This window comes from Aotus nancymaae, unplaced genomic scaffold (assembly GCF_030222135.1).
Source record: "Aotus nancymaae isolate 86718 unplaced genomic scaffold, 86718_ANA_hifiasm-v0.15.2.pri h1tg000011l, whole genome shotgun sequence".
NCBI classification, from domain to species: Eukaryota; Metazoa; Chordata; class Mammalia; order Primates; family Aotidae; genus Aotus; species Aotus nancymaae.
The window spans coordinates 14,807,118-14,834,827 of NW_026988422.1; the positions used below are offsets into that span (position 1 = coordinate 14,807,118).

A 27,710-nucleotide genomic window follows, 5' to 3' on the forward strand; every position below is an offset into this window, starting at 1 on the left:
ATTACAGGCATGTGCCACCACACCCGGCTAATTTTGCATGTTTTTTAGTAGAGACAGGGTTTCACTATGTTGGTCAAGCTGGTCTTAAACTCCTGACCTCAGGTAATCCACTCGCCTCAGCCTCCCAAAGTGCTGGGAGTACAGGCGTGAGACACCATGCCTGACCTGCAGTGGACATTATTGTAGTAGATACTTTCTTCTCTCCATTTCATGAAATTCTTCAATTTTTGCTTAGGTATGCTCCCCTGCACAACCCAGCCCTTGTACTTCCAGTACCAGGTCTTGGCAGGTCTTGGCAAATTCCTTTTCAATAGCCAGAGTGATTATTCTGGGGTTGTTTGGATTATAACAAAGCGAGGACTTTTCTCTGATAGTATGGGTAGCAACGCTTTCTCTCCCTGACTTAATACTGAACTTGCAGACATCTTGCAAAAGAGAGAAGCCAGTCCCTGAGGATAAAATTGACACACAAGAAGAAACAAAGCAGAGGCTGGGTGTGGTGGCTCACACCTGTAATCCCAGCACTTTGAGAGGCCAAGGCAGGAGGATTGCTTGAGACCATGAGGTCAAGACCAGCTTGGGCAACAAGATGAGATCCTATCTCTACAAAAAAAAAAAAAAAAAGCCAGACATGGTGGGCATGTGCCTGTGGTCTCCGCTACTCAGGAGGCTGAAGCAGGAAGATTGCTTGAGCCCAGGAGGTCGAGCAGTAACTGTGATCACATCACTACAATCCAGCCGGGGGGCGACAGAGCAAGACTCTGTCAAAGAAAGAAAGAAAAAGAGAAAAAATTAAAAGAAACAAAAGCAGAGAGGACATTAGAGAAAACGTATCACCAATAATCTAAAATATCCTAATACTAAATTTTAAATATATGTCCCTCTTATTAAAAAATCTATCTATGGTTTCTTCCTCTCCCACTACAAGTTTTAACATATTATATTTCTTACTTACCAACTGCCCACCATTTACCTCTGCCAACCACTTACTGAAATTGTCTAGACTTTTAGTACGAGAATATTCATTCTTCTCCTAGATCTATATTCCATTTATCAAATTTCTTCTTTGTTCTTTTGCACCACATTTCAGAAGAATTCCTTGGTCTGATCTTCTAGTTCAGTGATTTAGTCATCTAATACAACCATGCTGCTATTCAGCCTGCTACTGAAGTTTTTATTTCAGAAAACATGTTTTCAATTTCTAAAAGCTTTCTCATTCTCATTTCTTTTTTCATAGCAACCTATTGCTATTTTACAGAAATGGTACTTTCGCAAATCTTTGAGGATACTGTTGAACAAAAAATATTGCCCTTTGTCTAATACATTCAGTTTGATTTCTCAAAGACTGACTCCTCTATTTGTTCAGCTTGGTAAACAGCTTTCATCCTGTTTTCCTTAAATATTTAATGATTCTTGGTTAAATAAATTGGTGGCTAAAGCTGGTTTTCCCAACACAACGGTTCTGAATTCTGGCTGCATTGCAAAAATCACCTTTTAAAAAATGCTAGCGGCTGGGCATGGTGGCTTATGCCTGTAAACCTAGGACTTTGGGAGGCCGAGACAGGTGGATTGCCTGAGCTCAGGAGTTCGAGATCAGCCTGGGCAACACTGTGAAACCCCGTCTCTACTAAAAATACAAAAAAATTGGCTGGGCATAGCGGTATACACATGCTAAGGCAGGAAAATTGCTTAAGCCTGGGAGGCGGAGGTTGCAGTGAGCCAAGATTGCACCATTGCACTCAAGCCTGGGTGCCCAGAGGTAGAGGGAGACTCTGTCTCAAAAAAAAAAAAAAAAAAACGCTAGCTAGGCATAGTAGCTTACAACTCCAGTTCTAGCTACTTAGAAGGCTGAGGCAGCTGAGAGAGATGGCTCACGCCTGTAACGCCTGCAACGCCTGCAACGCCTGCACTTTGGGAGGCTGAGGCAGGTGGATCACAAGGTCAGGAGTTTGAGACCAGCCTGGCCAAGATGGTGAAACCCTGTCTCTACTAAAAATACAAAAATTAGCTGGGCACGTTGGTGGGTGCCTGTAATCCCAGCTATTTGGGAGGCTGAGGTAGGAGAATCGCTTGAACCTGGGAGGCAGAGGTTGCAGTGAGCTGAGATGGCACCATTACACTCTAGCCTGGGCAACAGAGCGAGACTCTATCTCAAAAAAAAAAAAGAAGGCTGAGGCAAGAGGATACTTGAGCCTGGGAATTCAGGCCTATAGTGAGCCATGATTGTGCCACTGTACTCAAGCCTGAGTGACAAAGCAAGACCCTATCTCTATGTTTTAAAAAAAACCAACCAAACAACAAAAGTTCTTCAGGTGATTTTAATGTGCATCTACCACTAGGAACCATTGCTGTAATATATGTGAAAATCACTCCTTCCTGCCATGAATGTACATGCTGACTATCAAGAGTATCATATGTGAGAATAGGCAAGCAGTCAGGCAGGTGCTCCTGAAGGAAGGAGTTGCCACATTCACAGTGGCAACCAGAAGTTCTCTAAAGTGTAACCCTGATTTTCTCTCTGGCTTTAAAGCCCGTGTTGGACATACTGCCAATTTATATAGATATGTTCTAGTAGCTTAACCTATAGGTAAATGTAATTAGCTATTCTAGTGGGTCTTGGTTCAACAGTTTTGAAATGTGGTAATTAATTTCCTCAACCCACTCTGACTTTGAAATTTCCTGAGCATGAGGGTTTCCAAAATTGTGTCAGGAAAACTCACTTCACTAATGTTTCTCCTTTATACCTGTATTAGGTTGCAGATTTCTCCACATAGTAAGGTATCAATCTGAACCCATATGCTTTGCATTCTTTATAAATTACTCAATGGTTCTTTTTTTTAAAGAGACAAGGTCTCACTATGTTGCCCAGGCTGGTCTCAAACAATCTGCCCACCTCAGCCTCCCCAAGTGCTGGGATTACAGGCGTGAGCCACTATGCCTGGCCTGGTTTGGGTTTTTTGTTTAAATTTTTAATTTTTATGGGTAAATAATAGATGTATATACTTAAGGGATATGTTAGATATTTTGATACAGGCATACAACGTTAATAATCACATCAGGGTAAATAGTGTATCCATCACCTCAAGCATTCATCATTTCTTTGTGTTACAAACATTCCATTTATATTCCCTCAGTTATTCTAAAATGTACAACAAATTATTGCTGACTGTAGTCACCCTATTGTGCTATCACAGCTGATATTCATTGCACCTAACGATATGTATCCATTAACCATCCCCATTTCCTACTTCACCTTCACTACCCTTCCCAGCCTCTGGTAATCGTGATTCTACTCTCTATCTCCATGAGTTCAGCTGTTTTAATTCTTAGTTCCCACAAATGAGCGAGGAACGTATGAAGTTTGTCTTTCTGTGTCTGGCTTATTTCATTTAATGTAATGACCTCCAGTTCCATCCATGTTGTTGTAAACGACTGGATCTCATTCTTTTTATGGCTGAATAGTACTCCATTGTGTATATATATCATATTTTCTGTATCCATTTGTCTGTGAATGGATACTTGATTCCAAATCTTGCCTATTGTGAATACTGCTGCAATAAACACTGGAATGCAGATATCTCTTCAATATACCTATTTCCTTTCTTTGGGGTATATACCTAGCAGTGGGACTGCTGGGTCATATGGCAGTTCTATCTTTAGTTTTTTCAGGAGCCTTCAAACTGTTCTCCATAGAAGATTTACTAATTTACATTGCCACCAACCGTGTATGAGGGCTCCCCTTTCTCCACATCTTCACCAACATTCATTATTGCCTATCTTTTGGATAAAAGCCATTTTAACTGAGGTGAGATATATCTCATTGTAGTTTGAACTGCATTTCTCTGATGATCAGTGATGTTGAGCACCTTTTCACGTACCTATTTGTCATTTTTATGTCTTCTTTTGAGAAATACCTATTAATATATTTTGCCTATTTTTAAATTGGATTTCTTTCCCTGTAGAGTTGTTTTGGTTCCCTACATATTCTGCTTATTAATATTCTGTCAGATGGATAGTTCGCAAATATTTCCTCCCATTCCATGTGTTGTCTTTTCACTGTTGATTGTTTCCTTTGCTGTGCAGAAGCTTTTTAACTTAATGTGATCCCATTTGTCCATTTTTGTTTTGGTTGCCTATGCTTTGGGGGTATTATTTAAGAAGTCTTTACCCAGTCCAATGTCCTGGAGAGTTTCCCAAATGGCTTCTTTCAGTAGTTTTTTTTTTTTTTTTTTTTAGCCACCTGATGAAAATGAGAAGTCTCCTGAGTTCACCTATTTCTTTTTTATTTATTTATTTATTTTTAAGAAAGAAAGAAAAAAGAAGAAGAGGAAGAAAAAGGAAGAGAAATAGAGAGAGAGAATGGGAGTATTGCTTTCTTGCCCAGGCTAGAATGCAGTTTAGTAATGGGTATTGAAAACCTCTTTTATACCAATAATTATACTTGATGATGTAGACAGGAAGGAATAAGGGAAGAAAATAACAAACAAGTTGCCAACCAATATTTCATTTAAACCTATGAAATGCTATGCGATTACTGAGGAGTGATTTACTTCCAATTATGTAGTCACTTTTGGAATAGGTATGAAGTGGTAATGTACGTTTTGTGTATTTGAAGTGGAGAGTTCTATAAATGTTTATTAAGTTTACTTGTTCCAGGTCTGAGTTCAAGTCCTGGATGTCCTTGTTAATTTTCTGTTTCATTGATCTATAAAATCATTAGCTCTTCTTGTTACATTGATCATTTTGCCATTATGTAATGTCCTTCTTTGCCTCTTTTGATCTTTGTTGCTTTAAAGTCTATATTTTATCAGAGGCGAAAATTGCATCTCCTGCTTTTTATTTATTTGTTTATTTTTACTCTCTGTTTGGTTGGTAAATCTTCCTCCTTCTCTTTGTTTTGAGTCTTTGTGTATTGTTGCATGTGAGATGGGTCTGGATGCAGCATACTGATGGGTTTTGGCTTTTTATCCATTTTGAATATATATGAGTTTAACACTGCCATTTGATGCTAGCTGGCTGTTTTGCCCTTTAGTTGGTGTTAATTTTTCATTGCGTTGATGCTCTTTTCTTTTTGATATATTTTTGGAAAGGCTGATATTGGTTGTTCCTTTATATGTATAGTGCTTCTTTCAGAAGCTCTTGTAAAGCAGGCCTGGTGGTGGTGAAGTCTCTAAGTACTTGTTTGTTCGCAAAACATTTAATTTTTCCTTCACTTATAAAGCTTAGTTTGGCTGGATATGAAATTCTGGGTTGAAAGTTCTTTTCTTTGAGGATGTTAAATATTGGTCCCCACTCTTTTCTAGCTTGTAGGGTTTCTGCTGAGAGATCTGCTGTAAGTCTGATAGGTTTCCCTTTATGGGTAACCTGACCTTTCTCTCTGGCTGCCCTTAGTATTTTCTCCTTCATTTCAACCCTAATAAATCTGGCGATTATGTGCTTTGGGGTTGGTCTTCTTGAAGAATATCTTTGTGGTGTTCTCTGTATTACCTGGAGTTGAATATTACCCTGCCTTGCTAGGTTGGGAACGTTTTCCTGAATGATATCCTGAAGAGTATTTTCCAGCTTGGATTCATTCTCTTTGTCACATTCAGGTACACCTATCAAACGTAAATTAGGTCTTTTCACATAGTCCCATATTTCCTGGAGACTTTGCTCATTCCTTTTTATCCTTTTTTCTCCAATCTTGTCTTCTCGTTTCATTTCACTAAGCTGTTCCTCGAGATCTGATATCCTTTCTTCTGCTTGATCAATTCGACTGTTTAAACTTGTGCATACTTCGCGAAGTTCTTGTGTTGTTTTTCAGCTCCATCAATTCACTTATATTCCTCTCTAAATTGTCCATTCTCGTTAGCATTTCGTCAAACCTTTTTTTAAGGTTCTTAGTTTTTTGCATTGGGTTAGAACAAGTTCTTTTAATTCACAGAAGTTTCTTATCACCCACCTTTTGAAACCTGCTTCTGATAATGGAACACACTCACCCTCCATTAAGCCTTGTTCCGTTGCTGATGAGGAACTGCAATTCCCCGTAGAGGGAGAGGCATTCTGATTTTGAGTATTCTCTGCCTTTTTAGGCTGGTTTCTTCCCTTCATTATATATTTATCCCTCTGTCGTCTTTGTAATTACCAACTTTCTAAGTAGGTCTCTGAGCAGACGTCCAACTTGTTGATTCCCAGTGCCAAAATCTGAGCAATCCACTGCGCCGGCCAAAACAGTGGTGTTAAGATTGATGGTGCTTTTCTGCCCGGGAATCTCTGGACTCTGCACCAAGAACTGCCGCACTGAGGCACCAGCAAAACCGCTGCACCAGCCACAAGAGTCGCCCTGGCGACCCATGGGGCTCCTCCGCTGGGAATCTCTTAGTCCGTGAGCAACAAAAATTCGTCTGAAAGTGTGGCATCCTCTCGTTCTCTGTGCTTTCACTGGGAGCTACGAGCCCGAGCTGCTAGTGATCAGCCATCTTGGATCTCTCTCTTCTTTCAGTAGTTTTATAGTTTCAGTACTTAAAGTCTTTAATCAGTTTTGACTTGATTTTTGTATATGGCAAGAGATAGGGTTCTAGTTTCATTCTTCTGCATATGGATATTGTTTTCCCAGAATCAATTATTGAAGAGACAGTCCTTTCCCCAAAGTATGTTCTTGATAACTTTGTCAAAAAGGAGTTCACTGTAGATGTATGATTTATTTCTGGGTTTTCTATTCTGTTTCATTGGTCTATGTGTCTGTTTTTATGTCACATACCATGGTTATATAGCTTTGTAGTATAATTTGAAGTCAGATAATGTGATTCCTCCAGTTTTATTGTTTTTGCTCAAGATGTCTTTGACTACTTTGGGTCTTTTGTGGATCCATATAAACTTTAGGGTTATTTTTTCTATTTCTGTGAAGAATGTCACTGGTATTTTGAAAGAGATTGCACTGAATCTGTAGCTTGCTTTGGATAGTATGGACATTTTAATAATATTGATTCTTCCAATCCATGAATATGGCATATCTTTCCATTTTTTTGGTATCTTCTTCAATTTCTCACATCAATGTTCTACAGTTTTCATTTTAGAGACCATTCACTTCTTTGGTTAGGTTAATTCTTAAGTATCTTATTTTATTTGTACCTACTGCAGATGGGATTACGTTCTTAATCCATTTGCTTGGGGGAGAATAAGGGAAGAGAACCAGGGACTCTGCTTGATACATCTTACTCAAAACCACTAAAGTTGTACCTCTGCAAAAGTCACAGCATTACCGGGCTCGGGAGTGCCCCCTAATGCACATATGGCTGCAGTGACCAAAGACTTAGATTACAACACTTAATTCCTGTTGAATGCTTAGAAAGCCTTCTCAAGAAGGATGGGTACAAACAAGCCCAGACAAAAAAGACTGGAATAAATACCTAACTTTTCAGTGCACAGACATTGACAAACATTCACAAGCATCCGCCCGCCTCAGCCTCCCAAACTGCTGGGATTACAGGCGCGAGCCACCATACTTGGAGATATTATTTCAATTTTTAAAAATGTTTTAAGACTTTGGCCAGGCACAGTGGCTGACATCTGTAATCCCAGCACTTTGAGAGGCAGAGGTGGAAGGACTGCTTAAGCCTAGGAGTTCAAAACCAGCCTAGACAACATAGTGAAACTCTATCTCTACAGAAAATAGAAAAAGTTATCCAGATAAAGTGACATGTGCCTGTAGTCCCAACTACTGGGAGACTGAGGTGGGAGAATCACTTGAGCCTGGGAAGTTGAGGCTGCAGTAAGCCATGATCATGCCACTGCACTTCAGCTTGGGCAACAGTGTGAGCCCCTGGTCTTTCAAAACAAAACAAAAAACACTTGCTTTGTGGCCTAACAGATGATCTATCCTTGAGAATAATCCACGTGCTGAGGAGAAAATGTATATTCTGTAGCTACTGGATGAAATGTTCTATAAATATTTATTAAACCCATTTGGTCTATAGTGCAGATTAAGTCTGATGTTTCTTTGTTGATTTTTTGGTCTGGATAATCTCTCCAATGCTGAAAGTCAGGTGTTGAAGTCTCCAACTATTATTGTTGTATTGGGGTCTATCTCTCTGATATAATAATATTTGCTGTATATATCTGGGTGCTCCTCTGTTGGGTACATATATATTTACAATTGTAACATCCTCTTGCTGAAATGTCCCTTTAAAATTACATAATGATAGCCAGGCACAGTGGCTCACGCCTGTAATCCCAGCACTTTGGGAGGCTGAGGCGGGCGGATCACGAGGTCAGGGGTTTGAGATTAGCCTGACCAACATGGTGAAACCCGGTCTCTACTTAAAAATACAAAAATTAGCCAGGCGTGGTGGTGCACACCTATAATCCCAGCTAGTTGGGAGGCTGAGGCAGGAGAATTGCTTGAACCCGGGAGGCAGAGGTTGCGTGAGCCTAGAGCATGCCATTGTACCCCAGCCTGGGTGACAGAAAAAAAAATTATATAATGATGTTCTTTGCCTTTTTTTTTTTTATAGTTTTTGTCTTGAAATATATTTTATCTGATATAAGTATAGCTACTCCTGCTCCTTTTTGGTTTCCATTTGTATGATATATCTTTTTCCATCCCTTTATTTTCAGTCTATATGTGTCTGTGTGTCTTTTTAAGAGAAGTGTTGTTTATTGTAGGCAACGTATATTTTGGCTTTTTTTTTTTTTCCTTTTTAATCCATCCAGTCATTCTATGTCTTTAGATTGGAGAGTTTAGACCATTTACATTCAATATCACTATTGATAGTTAAAAACTTACTCCCTCCATTTTGTTATTTGTTTTCTGGTTCTTTTCTGGTCTTCTCTTTCTTCCTTCTCATGTCAGTGATTTTCTCTGGTGGTATGTTTTAATTTCTTGCTTTGTACATTTTGTGTATTTATTGTATTTTTTTGATCTGAGGTTACCATGAAGCTTGCAAATAACATCTTATAACCCATTATTTTAAATTGATGACAACCTAACTCTGATTGCAAAAACAAATAAACAGTCAAGAGAAAACCAATAAAAATTCTACACTTTATTTTTTTAAAACTATGGTTTACCTAATAACATAAGACTAAACAAAATCTAAATCATTTTTTTAATATCAGATACAAAGCCCTACACTTTAATTTCACCCCCTACTTTTTAACCTTCTGTTGTTTCTACTTATATCTTATTATACTATGTCTTAAAATGCTATAGTTATTATTTTTGATAGATTTCTTTTAGTCTGCCTACTCAAGACATGAGTAGCTGACACACTAGAATTATAGTGTTAAAATATTTTGTATTTGTCTATGTATTTAGACAATTTCTTATTGCTTATTAACATCTTTTTCTTTCAGGTTGAAGAACTCCCTTCAGCATTTCTTGTAGGACAGGTCTGGTGTTGACAAAATCCCTCAGCTTTAGTTTGTCTGGGAAAGTCTTTATTTCCCCTTGATGTCTGAAGTATATTTTCAGGGTCAGGTGCACTGGCTCATGCCTGTAATCCCAACACTTTGGGAGGCTGAGGCAAGTGGATCACCTGAGGTCGGGAGTTTGAGATCAGCCTGACCAACATGGAGAAACCCCATCTCTACTAAAAATACAAAATTAGCTGAGCGTGGTGGTTCATGCCTGTAATCCCAGCTACTTGGGAAGCTGAGGCAAGAGAATCACTTAAACCCAAGAGGCAGAAGTTGTGGTAAGCTAAGATCACGCTATTGCACTCCAGCCTGGGCAACAAGAGTGAAACTCCATCTCAAAAAGAGAGAGAGAAAAAAAAAAGAAAGTATATTTTCACTGGATATAATATTCTAGGATAAAAGTCTTTTTTTCAGCACTTCAAATACGTCATCTGACTCTCTCCTGGCCTGTAAGGTTTCTACTGAGTAATGTGCTGCCAAACATATTGGAATTGCTTTGTACGTCATTTTTTAATTTTCTCTTGCTTTTAGGATCCTTTTTGTTTGTTTGTTTGTTTGAGACAGAGTCTCGCTCTTTCGTCAGGCGCCAGGGTGGAGTGCAGTAGCTCGATCTCTGCTCACTGCAACCTCCGCCTCCCGGGTTCAAGCAATTCTCCTACCTCAGCTTCCTGGGAGGCTGGGACTACAGGTGCATGCCACCACGCCCAGCTAATTTTTTTTGTAATTTTAGTAGAGACGGGGTTTCACCATGTTGGCCAGGATGGTCTCAATCTCTTGATCTCATGATCCGCCAGCCTTGGCCTCCCAAAGTGCTGGGATTACAGGCTTGAGCCACCATGCCCAGCCTAGGATCCTTTTTTATCTTTAACCTTTTGGAGTGTGATTATTACATGTCTTAAGGTAGTCCTCTTTAATTTTTCTTGGTGATCTATAACCTTCTTAGACTTGGATACTGATATCTTTCTCTAGGTTTGGAAAGTTCTCCAATATTATCTATTTGAGTAATCTTTCTACCTCAATCTCTCTCTCTACCTCCTCTTTAAAACCAGTAACTCTCAGATTTCCCCTTTTGAAGCTGTTTTCTAAATCCTGTAGGTATGTTTCATAGTTTTTTCTTTTGACTCCTCTGAGTGTTTTCATATAGCCTGTCTCCAAGCTCACTAATTCTTTCTGCTGCTTGATCAATTCTACTGTTCAGACTGATGCATTCTTCAGTTTGTCTATTGAATTTTTCAGCTCCAGAATTTCTACTTGATTCTTTTTAATTATTTTAATCTCTTTGTTAAATTTATCTGATAGGATTCTGAATTTCTTCTCTGCGTTATCTTGGATTTTGTTAAGCTTCCTCAAAACAGCTATTTTGAATTCTCTGTGTCAAAAATCACATATCTCTGCCACTCTAGAATTGGTCACTGGTACCTTATTTAGTTCATTCAGTGAGATCATGTTTCCCTGGATGGCCCTGATGCTTGCGGATGTTTGTCAATGTCTGTGCACTGAAAAGTTAGGTATTTATTCCAGTCTTTTTTGTCTGGGCTTGTTTGTACCCATCCTTCTTGAGAAGGCTTTCTAAGCATTCAACAGGAACTAAGTGTTGTAATCTAGGTCTTTGGTCGCTGCAGCCATATGTGCATTAGGGGGCACTCCCGAGCCCGGTAATGCTGTGACTTTTGCAGAGGGACAACTTTAGTGGTCTTGAGTAAGATGTATCAAGCAGAGTCCCTGGTTCTCTTCCCTTATTTTCCCCCAAGCAAATGGAGTCTCTTTGTTCATGCTGAGCTGTCTGGAGTTGGGTGTGGAGTCATGCAATGCTCCTGTGGATAAAACCACTGAGACTTCTGGGTCACACCTGAAGCCAGAACAGTACTGGGTTTTGCCGAAGGCCTGTGGCAACTGTTTCCTGGCTATCACTGATGTTTATTCAAGCCCAAGGGCTCTTTAGTTAGCAGATGATGAGTCCTGCCAGGACTGGGTCTCTCCCTTCAGGGTAGTAGGTTCCATTCTGGCCTAGTGGGGGGGTCTAGAAATGCATTCCAGGAGCCAAAGCCTGGAACTGGAAACTTTAGGGGTCTCCTTGATGCTTTATTTTATTGTGGCTGAGCTGATACCTGAGTTATAAAACAAAGTCCTCTTTATTCTTCCCTCTCCTTTTCTCAAGCAAGAGTCTCTCCTGATGACCACCACAGATAAGAATTGTGCTGGGTCACACCTGAAGTGAGCAGTTTTGGGTCTTGCCCAAGGCCCATGGCAACTACTGCCTGGCTGCTGCTGATATTTATTCAAAACCCAAGGGCTCTTTAGTCAGCAGGTGGTGAATTCTGCCAGGAGTGTGTCCTTCCCTTTAGGGCAGTAGGTTCCTTTCTGGCCCAGGGTCGGTCTAGAAATGTTATCCAGGAGCTATGGTCTAGAATGTGGGCTTTATTTTACTGTGGTATCCGAGTTGCAAGACAAAGTCCTCTTTACTTTTCCCACTTCTCCTGGAGCTGTGATGTCTAGAGCTGGAGGAGTGGTGATGCAAGCACTCCTTTAGTCACCCCAGCTGGTATTTCACTAGGTTATCCCAAGTCCACTGGCTCCAAGCCCAGTACAGCACTAGGACTTACACAGGAATTGCAGTCTTTGTGGCCTAGACTGTCTTTCAAGTTCATTTAAAACTCCAGTACACTTTAGCCCTCACTGGTGGGCTAACCAGAACTCACGTTCCAACTGATGGGATGGAAGATTCCCCTCTGGCAAGGGCTGGTCTAAAAGCTCCTTCTGTGGGCATCAGCTGAATTCTGCCCTGTGTTGCTTTCCACTGTGACAGAGCAGCACTGAATTTCAATGCAAAGTTGCACAATCACTTTGCTCTCCCTCCTCCAAGCACAGAGATTCTCTCTCCATACCCTGTTGCATGGCTGGGGGAGGGGATAAGGGTGGTGTAGGCAATTCAAGGCTGTCTTTCCCTCTTCAGAGTCTCCTTCCTTGATATGATGCTAAAACTAGGTACTGTGATCACTCACCTGATTTTCTTTTCTTTGTAGAGATAGGATCTCACTGTGTTGAGCAAACTGGTCTCAAACTCCTGGCCTCAAGCAATCTTCCACTTCAACCTCCCAACATGCCAGGATTACAGGTATAAGCCACTGTGCCTGGCCACCTGATATTTGGTTTTTATGAAGGTGCTTTCTTTTTTTCTTTTTTTTTTAAGTCAATAAATTTTTATTCAAGGAATTCCATGTTGTGATTTCTTCTACTGTCCAACAAGGTCACTTTAGATCCTCTAAAGAGCTGTAGTGAAGTTAGCCCTTTTTAATGAAACTGATGCTTATTTTAATCCAGTTGTCCTGTCAACCCATAATTCTTTTATTTTGGCTTCTGTCATCTCCTTTTAATATGGATATACTGATGAAGACTTCAAAATTCACCAAGAATCATTGGGATCTAACTTATTCAACCAATTTACTTTAGGGTCCTTTTTACTATAGGTGGTGATCTGCCTGTTTCTCAACTTGACACCCTCTCCTAACATGATTGAGTTCAAATCATATTCATTCCTAAGCGATCACACTCAAGAATAGTACAGATGTCTGGAAATATGCCAATACCTTTAACTCCAGACATCATGTTCTCAAAAGTCCCACCTTAGTGTGGGGATTGCAAGCTTGAGCCACTGTGCCTGCCTTGGAACCAACTTTTATGGCTATCAATACTCCCATCAGTTAACTGTCTCAGGTATCATAATATCCCTTCTTATATGTATCAAAACTCACATTGAACAATGAATTCTGGGTTGCAAAAGAGGATTTATTTTTTGCACCTATCCATAAGTCTTTGTCCACAAGTTAAATGAAAACACACATAAGTGTAGTTGAAGGTGCTTTCTTATGTGGATAGTTGTTCTGTGGCATGGGGGCAATTGCTGGAGGGTTCTATTCAGCCCTCTTGCTCTGCCTCATCCCCTCCTCAGTGTTTGTGATCTATACATGTCAACTTTCCCAGCTTTTCAACAATTACGGTAATTCTTATTTTCCTACTTTCTTATTCTTTTTATTTGTTACTTAACTGGATTTTTTCATTATATAAATGAAATATGCTTGTATTTATCTACTCAGATCATACTGAAGGAGTTAAGTTGTGAAAAGAAGTACTCTTTTCCTCCTTAAATTTCCTGTTAATACTATTCAAGTATCTATTGCTATATTACTATTTTCCCCTTTTTGTCCTTTATTTTTTGGAATTGAATACTGCCAGGCGTGGTGGCTCATGCCTGTAATCCCAGCACTTTGGGAGGCCGAGACGGGCAGACCACCTGAGGTCGGGAGTTGAAGACAAGCCTGACCAACATTGTGAAACCCCGTCTCTACTAAAAAGACAAAATTAGATGGGCATGATGGCACATGCCTGTAATCCCAGCTACTTGGGAGGCTGAGGCAGGAGAATCACTTGAACCCGGGAGGCGGAGCCAAGATCATGCCATTGCATTCCAGCCTGGGCAACAACAGCGAACTCCATCTCAAAAAAGAAAAAAAAGAAAAACAAAGGAAGTGAATGCTAAGTCTAGCCCACACTCAAAGTGAGGAGAATTAATCTCTACCTCTTGGAAAAAGGATTATTTATGTATTCAGAATTATTCTGCAAGGAAAATTTGTCACTTCTCCCCTATTTATTTATTCAATAATTTATTTATATCAGTATGAACTCATGGAGATTTATTTTATTCTTCAGATCACAATTCAATGCTAGAGTTAATATGCTGTTTAAATTATGACCACGTTGGCCATTGAGTGCTCTTTAGGATTAGCTCTTATGCCCTTTACACACACGCGCACACACACACGCGCGCGCACGCACACATGCACACACACACGCACACATACACACACACACACATCCTTTCTAGTACTTCCTTACTTTTTGGTACTACAAGATACTCCAAACTCATCTTGTGTTTTCCCTGCCCCAATCTTAGAATCAGCTTTCCCTCCAAGAAATTCTTGTTCTTTTCATTAAAGAATGGAATTTAGGCCGGGCATGGTGGTTCACGCCTGTAATCCCAGCACTTTGGGAGGCCGAGGCGGGTGGATCACAAGGTCAAGAGATCGAGATCATCCTGGTCAACATGGTGAAACCCTGTATCTACTAAAAAATACAAAAAATTAGCTGGACATGGTGGCACGTGCCTGTAATCCCAGCTACTCAGGAGGCTGAGGCAGGAGAATTGCCTGAACCCAGGAAGCAGAGGTTGCGGTGAGCCGAGATCGCGCCACTGTACTCCAGCCTGGGTAACAAGAGCGAAACTCCGTCTCAAAAAAAAAAAAAAGAATGGAATTTAGAAACCAAGATCTAGGTGCTGCCTGTTCTCATTGCTACTGGGGTGTCACTGCTTCCGGGCCTTCTCAGCAGACAGAACTATTAAATAAATTTACATCTATTAACCCAGGTATAAACACAGACCTACATTTGCTTCTGTATCTATCTGTATTTATATTAAAATAAGCATCAGTTTATACCTATACCTCTGGTTCTAATCTAGCACCACAGGGCTTAGTATAGTCTGCCTCCCTGCTTATTTGTAATATCTTTCTGACAGTGAGAAATCGGGTTCTCAATGTCTACAATTACTTTTACTAATTTGCTCAATCCTAATATCCATATAAAATGGCTCCAGAATGCTAACTCTACTTCTCATGGTTCTTTTAAGGATCAACTGACATCATACACATCCAAGGGCCTTTAAAGCAGGAATAACTTTGTCCTTTTATCCCAAGGGTTTAGCACAATATGTGCACAATGTGTTACTCAAATGCTTATTGAATTAACATGGTCTTCTGAAACTAGTATAGCTAAATCTATACAAATGTAAAATATTATTATAATCATGAATAAGCTTCCTTTGTAGTATAACTGTAAAACTGACTCTAGGGTCAGCTAATTCAAAGTTTAACTCCTTGGTCTTATGCTAGTCCCTTGATATACGATCACCTACCAGTAATGTTTTCTCCTCTGTTACTGAGTGGTCCTGAGTGCCATCTGTGCAGAAAAGGCCCATTTTGAATTCACACTCAGCAATCCTAGTCTGTCTCCCATCAATTACTCCTAGAGCAGAGGTTCTGAAAACTGACTACTCATCAGAATCATCAGAATTCATTTCCAAAGACTGGTTCAGTATATAAGATGCAGTGTTCTTGAGGGCGAGTATTTGAGTGTGTTTTATTCACTGATGTACTCTAAGTGCCTAGAATCATGCTAGGCACATAGTGAGTAATCAGCAAGTATTTGTTGAATGAAGGAATGGGTGACCGACGTGGGGTGCAAGAATTTTTCAAAACTCCTGAAATGATTCTAAAGCACAGCCACTGTGGTCATTAACACAGATGCTCTCAAGCCCCCATGTACCCTTTGCCTTTTATCAATGAATGAGATGGTATAGTGACTAGGAATAGCCTTTGAGGTCAGACTTAGGACCACATCTCAAGGCTGGCAGGTACTGGCTATTTGGTTTTGAAACAAGTACCCTTCAGAGTCTTGGCATCCTCACATTTAAAAATGGGAGAGTCTCATCAACTCCTCAGAGGACTGTTACGAGTTTACATGATGACACATTTTATGGATCTGGTAAGGTGCCTGGTACATAGCAGGTGCTCAATACATGTTAGTTGCCTTTCTTCCATTTCCCCCTTAATTGACTGAAAAGATAGAAGTCACCTGGTCCAAGTTCCTTAACTGGATTCTACATTTACCATAACAGAATCCTGTAAATCTATAAATCTATCATTTCAGGCCTCCAGGACTTCCTAAAGTTAATTCTTTGATCTGAGAAAAAGGATCCTATATTTGATTCTTTCCTTTTTAGCACTTTATTTTCTCTCTTCCATCTCTCCTTCCAAAATGCAAGGATTTTCCTCACATTGACAAGAATTTACTGCCTTTCCTGCCTACAACTTCATTTCTCTCCCCATGTTCCTGTGAAACTTCTCACCTCTCCATCTTGGTCAATCTTTCCTAAACCCTCTGACAGTCTAGCCAACCAAAGCTGCGGTCAGGTGCCATTCTGCACCTGACATTTTCCTCTTAGCAGGATTTGAGGATGCTGATGTCTCCCTCTGTTGAAATTCTCTCTCCTAGGTTGTCTTTCTCCTCTCCAATTATGCATCCTCTTTCTCTAACATGAACGCTTATCTTTCTCCTTTGAGTTCCAAAGCTCAACACTCCTCTTTTTCAGTTTTGCTTTTTCCCTACAAAGGTTCAAACTGTTTCTATGCAAAAGCCTTTATGTTTTTGTAAGAAAGCTACCTTTCAACTCTGACTTTGTCCCAAATCTTTGGATAGGCAAAGCTCTCTTCAGAACATCATATTTCAAACAAATTAACAAGTCTGTTTGGAAAGTGTTAAATTCCCTTCTCTCTTAATCTGTTTCCAAGTTCTCCATCTTATCAATGACATCAAAAGTTTAACCTGGCTCTAGACCCAAAAATAATCTTCATATCTTCTCACCAAATCCTATCAACTCTTTCATAATGCTCATCTCTTCCCCTTTGTTATGACCACCTTAGATTAGGCCCCATTTTACACATGTCTGGCCTTAAGGAGTCTTTCTGCCCTCAGCCTTTCTCCCATTTGATGGATTTTATACCTCAACGTCTTTTCAATTCACCATATTTACCGTGTCCTTTCCTGCTTCAGAATCTACAGTACTATTTCCCACCATCTACTGCATTATATCCAAACTCCAGGTTTTGGCATTCATGACTATACCTTCTTCACTGGCCGGTTTTACCTACCGAATTCCACCTAGTACAACACACATAAAAGTAGGGTTTTCTAGCTTATCATGCCATCTACCCCTCCCTCTTCTTCAATTCAAGTAGGTTTATCCTTGTGCTCCTTATCAGCTAGTTCACTTTGTGCTAAATCCATGCTATTTTCCCACTGAAATGACATTTCCACTTTGCTCTGTTTATCCAAATCCTACCAACCCTTTAAAATCCAATGCAAGTCTGTCCTCCTCTATAAAATTTTCCCTAATATTTCTAGCAAAACTAAACCCTCTACCTACACGCTGGACTCTATCACTCTCAATACTTAGTAAACTTCCTACATAACATCCCTTTTCTCTCATATATTATTAATCCCTCCTTCCCTCTTAGTGCTTGTCCATTAAAAATATCCTTATTCAGGGCCAGGTGCAGTGGCTCACACCTGTAATCCCAGCACTTAGGATGACAAAGCAGGTGGATCACTTGAGCTCAGGAGTTTGAGACCAGTCTGGGAAACAAGGCAAAACCCCGTATCTACCAGAAATACAAAAAATTAGCCAGGTGTGGTGCTGCAAACCTGTAATCCTAGCTATTCAGGAGGCTGAGGTAGGAGGATGGCTTGAGCCCTGGAGGTGGAGGTTGCAGTGAGCTGAAATCACACCACTTCACTCCAGCCTGGGTGACAGAGAGAGATCCCATCTCAATAACAATAAATCCTTATTCAATTTTTTCCATGTAAACACCTAAAATGACTTTTCTCCTGATCTCGCAACTCCCTACAGGTGTCCCCATTCTTCCTGGCAACCATCAGGGTTCTTGAACAAGTCGTTTACACTTCCTGCCCTCTTTTCCTCACTTCCCATTCACTCTTCACCCAGCTGTTACCTGACTTTTATTCCTAAAACTGCTTACACCAAGCTCACCAAAAGACTTCCACACTGCCAAATCCAATGAACGTCGCAAGAAATGTGTGCTGTTTTGGCCTTCTGATAATAATATCCTGCCTTTCCTTTGGAGATCTTCTCTGTCTCATTCCTGAAATCAGATGGGACCATCAAACATGGGCTCACCTCTGGGGCAGGCATGGGCCTAACTAATAAGACTCCCTGCACAAGGAGGAAAACTGGCTGAGGCTGAATCAGCCCCATGGATCCTTGTGATCCTGTGTGCTCTTGTTCTCCTGGCCTTCCCAAGGCTTCATTATTCTATCTTTCTTTCCTTCTGTGAGTTTATCCAGCATCCACTGCCTGCTTAAGTTAGCCAAATTCAATTTCTATTGTTTCTAACCAAAGAGAAGTTGGTCCCTCAAATTACAGAGGTAGATAGTGGTAACACCACAAATTTCTTCTCCCTATTCCCTTCACTTTGGTTTCTGCTGTTTAAGGAATTCCTGAGAATCTTCATTATCCTCTTTAAGTTTCCTCTGATCCCTAGAGCAGCGGTCCCCAACCTTTTTGGCACCAGGGACTGGTTTCCTGGAAGACAATTTTCCATGGACAGCAAGTGGAGCGGATGGTTTGGGGATGAAACTGTTCCATCTAGCTTAGGCATTAGATTCTCATAAGGAGCACACAACCTGGATCCCTCGCATGTGTGGTTCACAACAGGGCTCCCACTCCTATGAAAATCTAATGCTGCTGCTGATCTGACAGGAGGGTAGCTCACCTCCTGCTGTGCAGCCTGGAATACCCTTCTTCATACTCCCAAACATTCTAACACTCCACAATATCTTAACATGAAATATAATCTATATACTTACTAGTTTTCCCCACTAGGTTATAAACTTCTAAATGGTAGAAACTTATTACTCCACTACTGAGTGCTAATTATTGAGAATACAAATATGAAAAAAATCATATTATTCATATTACTGAGAATACAAACATGAAAAAAAAAAGTTCATGTTTGTATCCTCAACAATTAGCCCTCAGTAACTGGGTAATAAATGTCTGTTGAAAGAATATCTAGTCTTTCCTTTTTTTGTATTAATCATTACATCATAGATTTTACGTACTTATGTTTAATTTAGCATCTAATGAATGCTCCATTGAGTTCCTTAAACAATCCTCCCAATAAGTCTAAAAAGTTCTTATATGCTGAGTCTACCATTTACCATTTCTGTTTTCTCTTTAGCACCTAACAGTGTTGGGCACATGGTAAATAATAAATACTTGGTGAACTGAATTAAAAACACAGCATTAGCACACTAATAGATACAACTTATCATGCCCTACTGATCTAATTAAAAGATCTGGCCTTCTGAAGTAGTGCAATTGTACCCATATGGAAATTTTAATGAGAAAAAGAAAAATTATCCAATTGGACAGTTAACCACTTTTCTCTTAGCAAGAGTTCCACAAATATTTTATGAATAATAAGTGTACACCTTTACAGCACAGAGTAAAAAACTCAAGACACATACACATCTGTGCATATTAGAAGGAAGATTACATATTTAAAGGGTCTGTCACAACTACAATCATTTAGATTCTACTAACCTTTAACAAATCCATAATAGGAGTAGAGGACATAAAAATATTTAATAGCAAAATCAATTAATGCCAAATCAACTTATGTTCAAGATGTATATGGCTATCTTTTATAATATATAACATCGCAGTCATTTACTCGTTCAAGAACATTTATTAACTGCCTAGTAATCACAAATGCAATGTTAGGTCCTAAGAATACAAAGAGAAAAAGAACACAGTTCCTATGTTGGTGGAGTTCTACTTCTGCCATGCTGCAATGGTATTCAAGAATATGTGAATGGTACCCCCCAGAGTTGCTCAACATGGAGGCTCTGGTTAGCAGTATGGTGGGGAAAGCATATAAACACACACTTACGGCAATGTGCTAGGTGCTAACAGAAATAAGTACAAACTGTTATGAGGCCACGGAAGATAAATAACCTACTAAGAAAACAAAGACAAGATATGAAAAAAATCCTGATGTCTATACATGAATTCGAAGACAGTTAAGGTATAAGGAAGCTGCTAACATATCTAAGATGAAATCAAACCTAAAACTATGGTTGCAGGAAGCGTCAGAAGGGTTCCAAATCAAACCAATCCCACTTAAAGAAAATTTCTTTAGAAGAGATGAAAAATAAAATATTCCTTATCATTACATTTGAGAAGAATGAAACACATACACATAGAATTTAAATTGCCATATACGTAAGCATAAAGGGAGTCTTTTAAACAACACGTAGCACAAAAGTTCAAAGGGAGTTGATCAATAAGAACTAGAGTAAGCTATCCAGAAAACCTTCACAAAAGTGTAATTAGAACTATTGTTGGCAGGACGGAAGAACAGGGGAAAGGTGTCCATATCCTGAGAAAGGCCAACATTTTTAACAAAAGCAGTGGGGGGAAAAGTTAGACACATGAGTGAAGTCTGATTTAGAAAAGCCCAGAACACAAGATTAGCCTTTGGACGCTGTTCTACTCTCATGGGAGTTTTCAGCCAGGGCCACTGAACAGAATCACCTGGAGAGCTTTAAAAAATATGCCCATGGTAGAGCTTTACTCCAGATCAAAAGTAAGAGAATTTCTGGGGGAAGTGGCCTGGGCATTAAAACTTAAAAGACACACAAGGTGATGCTCATATACAGCTAGATTGAGAACCACTGGGCTAGAGAATAGAGAGGTAAAGCAAGACAGACATGATTAAGACTCAAGCTTGATTTAAGACCCTGTTTATAAGCAACAAATTTGAGCTGATTACCTGTTGAAGCTTATCTTCTAACCTGAGTTAAAAATTCTCAGTTTTCTTAGTGTTTCTTTTCCCTTCTCGACAAGGCTAAGCTCTGAAAATAGGAAAAGTACCCATCAGTTTCTCACACATGACTGGTTCATTGAGTGTAGAGTCTACAACTTTAGAATTGTACTTCCACGCTGTTGCATAGACGACTAACCTAAAAAGTAAGTACTTCAATTCTAAGCTGCTCTTACATCCCTGCAATGCACTGCTTTTATATTAGGGAATGTTCTTGGCTGCATGTGGATTTTACAAAACTCCTAAATACAGAGAGAACCCATTACCTATGTACACCTAAGTCTTTTAGCTTAGACCAGGGGAGTCCAATCTTTTGGGTTCCCTGGGCCACATTGGAAGAATTGTCTTGGGCCACACATAAAATACACTAACACTAAGGATAGCTGATGAGAAGAAAGAAAAAAAAATCACAAACAAAAATCTCAACGTTTTAAGAAAGTTTACAAATTTGAGGCTGGGCGTGGAGGCTCATGCCTCTAAACCCAGCACTTTGGGAGGCCGAGGCAGGCGGATCACCTGAAGTCAGGAGTGTGAGACCAGCCTGGTCAACATGGAGAAATCCTGTCTCTACTGAAAAACACAAAAATTATCTGGGCTAGTGGCGTACACCTGTAATCTCAGCTAATCAGGAGGCTGATGCAGGAAAATTGCTTGAACCCGGGAGGCAGAGGTTGCAGTGAGCTGAGATTACACCACTGCACTCCAGCCTGGGCGACAGTGGGACACTGTCTCAAAAAATAAAAAGTTTATGAATTTGTCTTGTTGTCTTGGGCCACATTAAAAGCCGTCCTGGGACGGTGGTTGGACAAGCTTGGATTAGACTAAAGCAAAACGTTAACATTTAAGTATTCATTCTTGCATGGATACATTATACTACTTCTGCTTTCAGAAGTGCAATTACAATGTATTTCACTTATTTTGCAACAAATACTTTCCGAGTATTTAAAGAGAAACAATATATGTAACCCAAACAGTAACTCTGTACTATGTTAAACAAGAGTCCCGTCTGGGAGAAAAAAGTCATCAAGGTGAATGGAGAGTAGAAGAGCCTGTTGATCCTTCGAAAAGTAGGTCTGTCTGTTTGATTTTCTTTACAAAAGAGCAAACGTGGGAATATGCTTTAGGATCCATGTTACTCACCGTAAGATTTATTCAAGAAATCTGTATGTTGTTTATAGGTAAGGAAATGTCTTCTTTACCTACAAAGTCGGCCACAATTGCCTTGTTTTGTGTAGTGTTAGGTTACTATATCTATTTGATGGTAAAAACGTTATGAGAACCGAAGTTGAAATTCTGCACTTTGGTTTATGCAGTGTCTTATTTCCAGATAAAGTTAATAAACGCAAAGGACCATATCCCAAGGTAACGGGGAGGGTTGGGAGAAGAGGCTTCAAGAGTGAGTGGGGTGAATTCAAATGTCAAAGTTGTAAACATGAATAAGAGCCAGGAATTTTATATTTCATCCGGATATATGAAAGTAGATTTCAAGAGTTGGTCATCCACTTGCACTGCTTCTATTCAGAAAGCAAAAGAATGGCTTCTAAAACGAAAACATAAGCCTAACACTTCGACAGAGGAGTGAGAGTGAAAAAAAAGCCACATGAGTGAGTCTGACGAACGGGTCCAAAAGAAATTCAGAGGGCAAGGAAAGAAGGCGGATGAAGGAGACCGGAGAAGGTGAAGGAGGCGGGCAAAGGCCATCTGGTGTGAACCTGGCTGCCCAGCTCTTTATGCACCCAGGGCAGCGTGGGGCCCCTCTCGCCCCCCGTGCATCTAGGAGCTGGGGCGCAGGGCGAGCTCCCCACGGGCCTGGCAGCCCGGGGACGCGGGGCGGCCGGGGAGATGAGGGGTGCGCACACCGCGGGCGCTGGCACCCCACCAGGTACCACACGCGGGGGTCCACAGGAAGGAGAAGCACTTAGCGCAGCCCTGGCCTCCAGGAGCAGGAAGGGGGTGGGTGGAGCTGAGCCCGGGGCCGCCCCCCGGAGCCGCCCCCGCAGCCCCGGCCCCCGCCCCCCGCCCCGGCTGTCAGCGGCCCCCTCCCGCAGTCACTTACCCGCCGGCTGCGCGGTCTCGGCCGCGGTGGCGGCGGCGACGGCGGCGACCCCCACCTGGGTCATGATCCCAGGAGGGGAAGGCAGGAGTGTCCAACCCTCTGGGCGAATCTCTCCGTCTGCAGCCGCCGCCTGCTCCTCCGGGGCTGGGGGAGCGCGGGCCCAGGCCCTCCTCTCCCCCCGCCCCCGCCGCCTCTTTTTGCGGCCACCGCCGCCGCTGCGAGCCCGAGCCCTCAAGGCCGGAGACCCGGCGGCAGCGCGGCCTCAACTTTCCCAGCCCCCCTCCCCCCGCCCCTCCCCGCCCCTCCCGCGGCCGCCGCTCAGCAAGCGAACAGCCTACCCTGGGCGCGCCGCGCTCCCGCCTCTGTCACTCAACCCGCCAATCAGGCGGCGGAACGCTGCCATAGTCGCCAATAAGAAGACAGAATGCCGTTGCGCTCCGCTAGAGGGCGGGAGGAGGCGGAGAGAAAACCAAGGAGTGAACGGGACTCGGGCGGCCCAATGAGGAGGGCCGCGGGGCGGAGGTGTGCAAGTTGGGTTGAAGGAACAGGAAATATTCTTAAAGGTAGAATGACGGACAGGAAGTAAAGCCAGTAGGTGAATGGGAAAGAGGTGGGCCTGGTTCCTTAAAGGGGACGCCTTGAGAACCTAGAAAAGAAGGTGTTTTAAGAAACTTCTTTGTATCTTGTTCTGTGGTCTCCTTCCTTATATTTCAGTAGGAGTTTGGAAGTCGAAAAATGGAAAAGGGAGAGGGCACGAAGGCTTTCGGAATAGTTCGCCCCTCTTAGCGTGGAGGGCAGGAAGGTGAAAAGATGCCTCTTAGTAAAGGTGAAGAAAAAAGGAGAAAATCAGACGTCTCCGACTTCTCTATAACTGGAAGAATGTTGCTGACTTGACGCTGCTCGCATTCGTAGGCTGTGATCTCTTGTCATCCTCTATTTGCAACAACACATAGATTTCTGCGAACTGAAGATGGCCATGTTCAGAAATGCCCTGGGGGCCTCCCAGCTGGGACAAGGGAGTTTGGCATTGGGGGATGGGGTTTGAAATCTCAAGCCTGGGTTACTAAAGACCTGGGTCTTGGAGGGGTAGGGCCACGGGTCAGGAAACAGAGACCTGAGTGCCCCCTAACTCCAAGATGGGTGTGGAGCCTTTGGAACCGTGATCACAACTCCCTTTTCCTCGTTTCGCTTCATATTTTATAACCCCTCCCGAAACAGGTGTCCTCTACCTAGTTGTGGTTGTAGATTTCCAGGCCCTTCCACAACCAGATTTGGAAATAACCCAGATCTTAGATGTCCATGGGCTAACTTCCAGATTAGGTAACTTCCAGAAGGTGCACACAGGGCATGGCATAATGGGAATTACTTGAGCCTGTATACAGAAGAAGCAGCCCTCACATTGACAAAAAGGGTAAAGGTAAACAGTAACTGAGTCTTACGTTTGTATAGCAGATTGAAAAGCTGTGATCAAACGGAATGCCTGTAATGTTGCTTATAAACCCGTGGCACTAATAAACAGGCTAGAAATTTTCTTTGACTCATCCATCTAGACACAATGAAGTTCTGCTTAGCCTTTGAACAGACTTGGCACAACCAAATCAAAGCTGCAGATAAGAAAGATTCTACGAGTCAGAGCCATGACAGCAATGCTAATAACATCACCATAAAATTGTATGCTCAGCCATAGGAAACAATTTCCAATGTGTTCAGAATATTAGATATTTCTGGTTAACAAATATCGTATCTAGGGTATGCATGATTTCCTAAACAACTGCAATGCATCAATTCTAAAGTAAAGCCACACAAATAGTTTTGATGTTTCATGAAACAGAATTTAACAGTTTATTTAGATCACTTTTAAAAATACACATTAATACCTTTCTGGCATGATATAGACTTAGAAAAGCAATTTCTGTTTGATAAAGATCAGAATATTAGCTTTTTCAATTAATCCCCATTTCCTAAGTGTAGCCTAAATCCCAAACAGGGATTTTTCTTTTTTCTTTTGTTTTCTCTTTTCACTTGTCTTTTTATTTTATTTTATTTATTTCCTTTCCTTTTCTTTTTCTTTCTTTTCTTTTTTCCTGCAACAGGGTCTCCCTCTGTCACCAAGGCTGAAGGTCACTGGTGCTATAACAGCTCACTGCAGCCTCCACCTCCCAAACTCAAGCAATCCTCCCACCTCAGTCTCCCAAGTAGCTGGGACCACATGCCCAGCAATTATTTTTTGTTTTGGGTAGAGATGGGGGTCACATTATGTTGCCCAGGTTGGTTTTCAACTCCTGGGCTGAAGCCCAGGGATCTTTTCCTTGGCTTTACCCATTTAACATCAGTTTCAGATAATCACACCAGTCCTACTTTCAAACTAGCTGGCAGTGCTTAGAGTGCCTATAGTGGTGGTAGAATTTAATGGCCAAGTGAAACTGGTCTATAGGGCTGTTCATTTTTTTCAAGTGGACAGAGTCAATCTGATTTTCACCCACATTGTTGAGACTTTCCAATGGTGCTAAAAGACTATTTGCATGACTTATAAGTGCTTCCTTGCATCCCCAGTTTCATATCAAGACCTCTGTTTTTTCCTACTACTGGAGATGAGTGACAGCGGGAGGGCGCTGCTGACGGCCGGGCGGCAGCCAGGGCTGCTGGGAGGCCCCGAGCTCAGTTCCACCCACCCCATTCCTGCTCCCGGAGGCAAGAGGTGGGCAAAGTGCGCCTCCTTCCTAGGGACCCCTGTGGGGTGCCAACACCCGCAGGGTGCCCACTCCTCTTTTCCCCGTCGGCTCCGCGTCTCCGGCTGCCAGGCCCGTAGATGCGCGCGGGGCGACAGGGCTCCCAGGCTGCTCTGGGTGCATAAAAAGCTGGGCAGCCAGGTTCACACCAAATTACCTTTGCCCCACTCCTTCACCTTCTCCTGTCTCCTTCATCCCCTCTTCTTTTCTTGCCCTCTGAATCTCTTTCGGACCCATTCGTCAGACCCGTGTAGCTTGCTTTTTAACTCTCACTTCTCTGTTGAAGTGTTAGTCTTAGAAGCCATTCTTTTCCTTTCTGAATGGAACAAGTTGAATGGCCAGCTGTTGTTTTTTTTTTTTTTTTTTTTTTGAGATAAGGGTCTCAGCCTGTCACCCAGGGCTGAAGTGCAGTGGTTTGATCATGTTCACTGCAACCTCAACTCTTGGGCTCAAGGGATCTGCCTCAGCCTCCCAAGTAGCTAGGACTACAGGCACTTGCCACCACACTCGGCTAATTAAAAAAGAAAAAAACTGTAGCGACAAGGTCTCACTATGTTCCACAGGCTGGTCTTGAACTCCTGGACTAAAGAAATCCTTTCAGGCCGGGCGCGGTGGCTCAAGCCTGTAATCCCAGCACTTTGGGAGGCCAAGGTGGGTGGATCACGACGTCAGCAGTTCCAGGCCAGTCTGGCCAACATAGTGAAACCCTGTATCTACTACAAATACAAAAAATTAGCTGGGTGTGGTGGTGTGTGCCTGTAATCCCAGCTACTTGGGAAGCTGAGGGAGGCTGAGGCAGGAGAATCACGTGAACCCGGGAGGCAGAGGTTGCAGTGAGCCGAGATGGTGCCATTGCATTCCAACCTGGGCGACAGTGCGCGACTGCGTCTCAAAAAGAAAAAAAAAAATGGAGAGATCGTCTCCACTGGCCCTCCCAAACGACTAGAATTATAGGCATGAGCAACTGCTCTCAGCCTAAATGGCCAGCTCTTGAAATCTACTTCCATATTTCCCAAAGAAACTGCCCAACTTTTACCCAATGTGATCATAACATTTGTTTCCACATTCCCAACGGCAATATATGTGGGCTCCAGATATTCCACAGCATGGCTAACACTTGATACTGTCACTCTTTTTAATTATAGTGAGTGTAAAATGGTATCTCATTGTGATTTTAATGTCCATTTATTGGCCAGGCAGGGTGGCTCACACCTGTAATCCTAGCATTTTGGGAGGCTGAGGCAGGTGGATTACCTGAGGTCAGGAGTTCGAGACCAGCCTGGCCAACATGGTGAAACCTCGTCCCTAGCAAAATTTCAAAAATCTGCCAAGTGTGGTGGCGGGTGCCTATAATTACAGCTTCTTAGGAGCCTGAGGCAGGAGAATCGTTTGAACCCAGGAGACAGAAGTTGCAGTGAGCTTAGGCCACACCATTGCATTTCAGCCTAGGCAACAAGAGCAAACTTTGTCACAGAAAATAACAATAATAATAATAATTAGCCCATTTAAAAATCAATATGCTTATCTTATTGAATTGCAAAAAAAAAATTTAGGTGCTTTGGATAAAAGGTCTCTCTCAGATATGTGTTGTGCAAATATTTTCACCCAGTGTCTTGCTTTTTATTTGCTTAACAGTGTCACTAAAAAAAATAAAACACATGCATACCTCAGGGATATTTTGAGTTGGATTCCGGACCACCACTATAAAGAGAATATTACAGGGCCAGCGCGGTGGCTCACACCTGTAATCCCAGCACTTTGGGAGGCCGAGGAGGGCAGATCACGAGGTCAGGAGATTGAGACCATCCTGGCCAACGTGGCGAAACCCCATCTCTACTAAAAATACAAAAATTAGCCAGGTGTGGTGGCACGTGCCTGTAATCTCAGCTACTTGGGAGGCTGAGGCAGGAGAATTGCTTGAGCCCAGGAGGCAGAGATTGCAGTGAGCCAAAATTGCACCACTGCACTCCAGCCCGGTGACAGAGCGAGACTCCATCTCAAAAAAAAAAA

General features: G+C 41.9%; 1 protein-coding gene and 1 non-coding gene across 3 annotated transcripts in view; both read right to left on the reverse strand.

Moving 5' to 3' along the window:
* Positions 1-23,008, reverse strand: part of USF3 (upstream transcription factor family member 3) — a 65,371-nt gene extending 42,363 nt beyond the window's left edge. Inside the window, exon 1 of one of the 2 annotated variants that reach the window (XM_021668832.2) lies at positions 22,972-23,008. The gene's annotated coding sequence lies outside the window, so the exon portion shown is untranslated. Of the gene's footprint in view, positions 1-20,864; positions 20,952-22,971 lie in introns of those variants that run through there. The other variant, XM_012463998.2, reaches the window with a different exon arrangement.
* LOC135274467 (small nucleolar RNA SNORA40) lies at positions 13,118-13,245 on the reverse strand. The gene has a single exon (XR_010342291.1). It is a non-coding gene; the product is annotated as a small nucleolar RNA SNORA40 (small nucleolar RNA).
* Positions 23,009-27,710: the final 4,702 nt, after the last annotated feature.